This window comes from Hippocampus zosterae, chromosome 14 (assembly GCF_025434085.1).
Source record: "Hippocampus zosterae strain Florida chromosome 14, ASM2543408v3, whole genome shotgun sequence".
NCBI lineage: Eukaryota > Metazoa > Chordata > Actinopteri > Syngnathiformes > Syngnathidae > Hippocampus > Hippocampus zosterae.
In genome coordinates this window covers 6122575-6129274 of record NC_067464.1, presented here as the reverse complement: position 1 = coordinate 6129274, position 6700 = coordinate 6122575, and positions in this window count along the sequence as shown.

The following is a 6700-nucleotide window of genomic DNA, read 5'->3' as shown; positions in this document are numbered from 1 at the left end:
GGACAGTTCTATTGGACTTCGTGGAGTGACACTTAATCCACACTGAACCGACAACTCAGCATTTTTCATTTCTTGTTGAGGGCGCACAAAAAGTCAGCAATTATAAAGTAATGAGGAACAAGCTAAGACCCACTCAGCAGGATTGGAGCAGACGCATAAATGCCAGGTGATGGAGGAATGATTGTAAAATAATGAGGCAATTCCCAGTGACTACTTATCACCAAGGGTGTGCAAAACGAGTCTAAATCTTGTTTATATACAAGCATGAAAGATTGATTAGTAAGTTTTACTGTTAGTTTTGTATTGTTGTTCTTTTTGTGTGTGTGTGGTTAAGGGGAATGTCCCAGATAGTCCATTCCCAGATTTATGAGCATGTCATTTCTGAAAGCTTCACTTGATGGTAACAATTTGTACGACATCTGCTAGTTCTCAGGCGGCCTTTTAGCACTTAGCCTGCTTAATGCTTTGCATTATGAACATTAATGTGAGTCTTAAAACTTGCTTGGGTTACCTGAAGTGCTTGTGTGCACAGGCTAATAACACGCAATTGGTGCTTATGTTTAATGTTCGGGGTCAAAGTATAGAGTGTGTTATAGTTGTTCGACTGCAGACCCTCAGAGCTCTGAGGGAGACCTGCTTCCCGCTGGGCCACCGTGCAAACGACGAGGCCACGTGGTTTTCATAGCATCGAGTATAATGGAATGAGTCACGTGCTAAAAGCTTTATTAAATAGGCGCACAAGTAACATTGTAAGATTTTAACCATGGTGCTAAGCAAAAAAAAAAAAGGTAATATGGTAAAACACATCGATCCGTTTTCTATGATACTTATTCGGTTCAGGATCCTGGCTGAGCTGGAGTCTAACCCAAGTGACTCTGGGACGAAAGGAGGACCCCACCCTAGAATGGTCAGCGGTCAAGACATAAGGAGACTTACCGAAACAGACTCACAATCACACCATCACTGAGTGCCTACAGACCCCATGATGCCTGTCACTCATGTTCGGTAAGTGGACCACGGCACTATCCGTGTTAAACACCGAAGTTTGTAAAGTTCTCCTTTTTAAAGCTATATAATGAAGCCAGTTGGGAGGGAGGGCAAAGAAAAAGCTAACTTTGGGGTCATTGAAGTGTGCTATCATTTTTTGCTGACATCATGTTTGAAATGGGGACCTTCAATATTTTTTCTTTTTACAAGCAATGCTTAGGTGAGCGATAAAAGTTGTTCAAGGGGAAATGGAACCCCCCCCCCCCCACCCCCCAGAAAATTGTCAATAATTTCAGGGGGGAAAAACTATTATAATTGGCGGCCATTGATACAATGCATTAGGGGCGGAGTATTTTATGCATTTGATATTTTTTAAATTCATCAGCCAATGAATCTGTAATACTTTTTCTGACCAAAATCGACATGAGCCTCAAAAATTCATTTTGTTTGAGCCCTTTTGTGTGACTTACAGGTGACTAGAAGTGCACTTTTCTCTAAAATATGTTAAATTTGAAAGTGTAAGTCCTTAGGAGCTCCTTTAAGGGTCCCACTTTAGTTCTACTTAAGGATGAGCACAGGAGAGGATTAATTGATAGTGAATAATTGCGTCCATAAATTGTGATGAATTGACACAATTAAGGCCAAATGGAGAGCACTGTATGACTGCCACCAAGAGAAGTGCTGCCCTTTCTCAAATAGTTTTTCTTGATTTCTGCAGACAGCAATGTCACTCTTGGGAACTGAACTGCATCAACGCCGTGAGAACAATTTCGGGAAGCATTATTCTGCTCTGTATGACATGAGCATGACAACAGTAGGTCAGAACGGGGGTTCTCCCATGTAATCAATTGATTATTTGAGGGGGGAGTTAAACGCCCATCAATGATTTGTTTAAAAAAAAATAATAATAAAAAAAGAGAAATGGAATTAGGGATGTTTGAGCTCTCTGTTTAAAGACATGCTAACAAGAATTGGGCGCTGCGGCTTTCTCCATCTCCATCTGACAACCAGAGGAAGGAGTCACAGCAGAGGCCTCACGATGCACACCCACTCCACTCTCACCACGCATGCACAGTCACGAACACACACACACACACACATAATCTCAGACTTTGACGTCTTAACTTGAAACGTACTCGAAGTGCTACACTGAAAAAAAAACGTACCGCAAACTAAGCCTGATCAGTCAATTGAAATTAACCAAAAGGTCATTTGCCTTTCATCCTGTCGACAAGACGAGTTGTTTATGGTTGCACATTGCGATCGACTGCCAGCCAATCCGTGTGGTCTTCTTTTTGCTCAAAGTCATCTAAAATAGGCATCAGCTCTCCACAATCCTGAAGAGAATGAGCCGCAATGAAAATGGACGGCCACTTCATTCAGAGAATCCTATGAGCAAACCAAACCTTTGATCGTTTAAGATCAAGAATTTGCAAAATGATATCCGTAAACAAAATGCCTCCCGATTGTTTCGCCAATAAGTGGCACACAAGAAAAGACGTACGTGAACAGCTGTTCCTGTTGCTTCACTCTCACATCAATCTAATTGGAACGCTTAAAAAGCAAAGCGAGGGTATCGGGGATTGCAAATGGAAGAGCGTCCACATTCAACGACGGCCGTTTCACCCTCCGGCTCGCTAAATTAACTCTCAATCCATTTACCAGCATTGCAGCTTAAGTCCTCCGGTTTGGCCGTCGTCTTCCTCCTAATCGAGTTTCTCGTAATTCCCACAAGGCGAAAGCCTTGTAAGAGCCTCCTAATTCAGGGGTGTAAAGATTTTGTTTCAGTGTACAACTGCACCTTGTGATCACGCGCGACAGGATGAAAACAACCTTCATAAATCCAGAGACAAATCTTCCTTCCAAATAAATCAGCCTTGTATCGCTCTTATCTTTCCTTTTGAAACCGAAACTTTGATGCTGGATGTCGAGCGGCGGTAACCTCTCTGAAACCCTTGTTCCGAGCGCTTTGATTCTGGACGTGTGGGCTGCTTGGATAAACACGCGCGCGTGCGCACACAGCCGCTAACCTTGAGGTGAGAGGCGAGGAAGAATGAACTTTTCGAGCCTTTCATGATGCATTTTCCACCTCGACGTTGTTGTGTTGGTCCGTGGAGATCCAGGGAGATCTTTGAAAGGCACAAATAAGCAGCCTCGTCTGAAGACTCCTTTAATTAGGCTTTAATTGCCTTATTAGCTCCTGCTATCGACGGCAAAGGGAGGTGAGGGAATGGGTCAGGCAATGGAGGGAAGCCAGTAGGTAACGAGGTCGAAAATGCACGCAGTGTAAACATCTCGGTTCAAGGGTTGTGCCGTGTATGTCTCGCGCAACAGAGTTGTCTGGTGATAAAAAACATTCGGGTGCAGTGCCGCTGATACAGTGAAGCTCCTCTACAACGAAATCATGTTTGCAGCAAGACATTTTTCACAACAGGGGGGTTTTCACTGTAGCAAATGTGATCTCAGATGTAAACACACACACACAAACGTCTGTGTACACGCACACACAAATTGGAATACGCTTTATTTTTATTCCAATAGTGCATAAGTATGAGCATACACATATTTGACCACTTCATACAGTCAGTGTAGAAAGAAAAAAAGTGAAAGAAATTGCGAAATTTACGATCAGCATTCATTTTCACTTCTTGGATAATGTCTTTTATGTTGTTTCCTCAGTCTTTCATTTTTGATCACTTTTACCCTCTCACTTTTATCTAACCATAACAAATACTTCCTGGACTACTGTGCATGTGTAAACCAGTGTGGTGGTTGATGTTGCCGTTTCCGAACGAAGCAGTAGAGGTCGCTGTTGTATTCGACTTCGTTGTAGTGAATCTCGTCACGAGGCAAGAGCAGAGAAAACGATTTTGTATAAAACAACAGGGTTTTTTTTTGTTGTATGGGGGGGCAGGAAAGTGGGAATGGTGTTAATGCATGAAGATTTTTTACACACTAGGGGGTATTTTCGCCTATGTAGGTTTCATTGTATAGGAGTTTCACTGTAATGACGACACCTATAGATGCGGAATGTGTGGTTGACACAAGATGGACAGTCAATGGTAAGGCGATTTTGAGTGGGCTGGAATAATGCCACCCGAGCTGCAAATGTCTATTGGTTGGCCACAAATAGTAAGATAAGTTACTCTTTGTTCAGCCTGGTAAGCATTAGAGCGTTTTGCCTTTAGATATCACTGCGCAGGAAGGACTAATCCTACGATGACGGGTGTTGGCAAAACAGTTGGCTTGGGAGCAAGTCGCGGGTGGGTCGCTGTTTTACGCTCACTTGAAGAGTGGCGGGGGTGGGGAGTTGAGCTCGAGGGACTAAGATGAAGTGATGACTTATTTCCTTCCTCGGATTGTATTTGTGTTCGCGCAGAAAGGACGACAGTCTTGTTTTTAAATTCCTCATTAAATGAAAAAAAAAGAGGGAGAAAAAAAGAGCATTCCAGTAACAAGTTTTTCCACATGTGTGTGAGACCTGCAGGGTAAAAGTTACAGCTGGCTACCATTGTGGACTGAATGGGTGGCAACATTTTGGCGTGGTTCGCAAATGAGCACCAGAGGTTGTTGTTTGGTGCCCATTTTTTTTCCCCTCCACTGTCCCACCAACCTCATGGAGCAACTTGGTCTTATGGCACATCTGGCCAATGTTTCACGTTAATATGTGTAGGTATGTCATTTTTTTATGGAAACGTGGAGTAAAAATATTTTCACTGGCAAATACGTACTTGGAGTCAAAATGCTACAATTGTAGGCATTGATTTGCACATTGCGCTATGGGGAAAAAATGCCGAACGTAAATCACGTACCGCTGCCATAATAAAACCATAAAATTAAGAATTAACAATCTTTACTTACTGAATTAGGATACGGAACTGAACTGAACTCCTTCACGTTCAAATTTGCAAAATGAACGTTCAGCAAGTTTGCATAGAAATTGAACTTAACCAACACTGGTGTCACAATTCTTGAATTTCCGTCCACACCAGTGCTGTCCCACCTTTGATGATACCGAAGACAGAAAATGGCGACATGACCTTTTTCCTGTCCATTTTAAGTCTGAGCTGTTTATACACAACAGCGAAACGGTGTGTTTTCCAAACACTGATTGTTTTAGGAAAGCGACCGGGCGCTCTGGGCCCGCATCAAACACCGCTCTAGTTTTCCGCGTACATTTTACTGACAATGATCTCGCAAAAGGGTGTCACACACACACAGAAATGGATTTTTTCATGATTAGTCTGTGGCTTTCATAGACAAGTCGGAATGTAATAAAATGATGATTAAAAAAAACAAAAAGGCACCGGCAACAATAACTTTGAAGACGTGAATCTCAATGGAGTCAAAGCGTAGTGAGTAACACATCACAGGACCCAAACTAACATCTGTTGTCGAGGCCCGTCGTTAACATAATGCGCCTTTGTCCCCGTGGATTTTTTTGTTTTTGGGGGTTTTTTTTTGGAAGCAAACCCATCTGTTTTCTATACAACTCCATCTAGTGAAGTGATACTACAAAATGAGGCAAGTAGGAGTGCGGCTTTCTCCTACCAGGAGACGGTATACAGTTTCCACTGCAATGTCGCCACTTCATCTTCCACCCACTACAACAGCACACTGTTTATATTTAGTGTGAGAATCAGCACGCAAGGTTTTCTCCGTTCCATGCATGGTAATGTGATTGCACACCTTTGCACTGTTAAAAGCTCACCAGAACGCGTTTGTACTTTAACGTGTTCGTGTGTGTGTTAGTTTGGCGCCGGTGATTCAATCCATCAATTGGAGTCAGCCGGCGTCGCCCCCTATGTTGTTCGCCAGTGCTCGTTAGAAGCCATTCAGTCAATCAAGCGTGAGTCCCCCAACAGAATGACATGCAAAGTGCTTTGTCGGGGTGTAATTGGCCTTGCTGGAGCTGATTTTTCTCTTTTTGTTGTTGTTTTCTCCATTTGTGCCTGCATCACTTACCTCTCATGGACAGGTGTACCGCTCAAGAAGCTGGAGTTGGCTAAAGGAAGTGGACGCTGAGATAGATTCAAACAAAGAGGGACGGAATTGATAGATTAGACTATTGATTGCACAGCGGGACTTTACTTGTTTGTGCAACTGAATTGAAATGCGTAACAGCGGGGGGGGGGGGGGGGGAATAGATCCACAAATTTGAATACAACTGCAGCCGTACAATTACACATTCAAGCAAACTACTCTATATCCCCTGAAAGACAAACCAAAATTCTTATTTCTGACTTTAGCGGTCCATTTATCTTATGTTACTGTGTGAATCAATATCATATCAAGGTGCCTTCTCGACTTTCCCACTTCACCCTCCAAAAGGTCGAGATTTTGCACAGCACTTCTTCCTCGTCATCAGTACTGTAGATGTCATGATGTTAGAAATGCGTCTGGGTCAAGCAATTTAACTAGAAGCGGACAGTTCTAAAATTTCAAAAGAAAAAGAAGTCCTGGGTATCAGCCGATCTCACTCATGGATGATCGTATCGGAATCGGGAGCCTAAAACCCTGATGAGAGCACCCCGAGTTAGCGGAGCATCCTCTGATCCTCCTACTGCCGTTTAAAGCTTCACATCACCTACGGACTGTACCAGATTAATCATTCCCTTTGAGTGTTGTTTGACAGGCACCGAAATTACCAAAAAAAAAAAAAGACACGGAGAGTAAAAGTCTTGTCCAGTTTAACGTGAATTAAAGTAGCTTC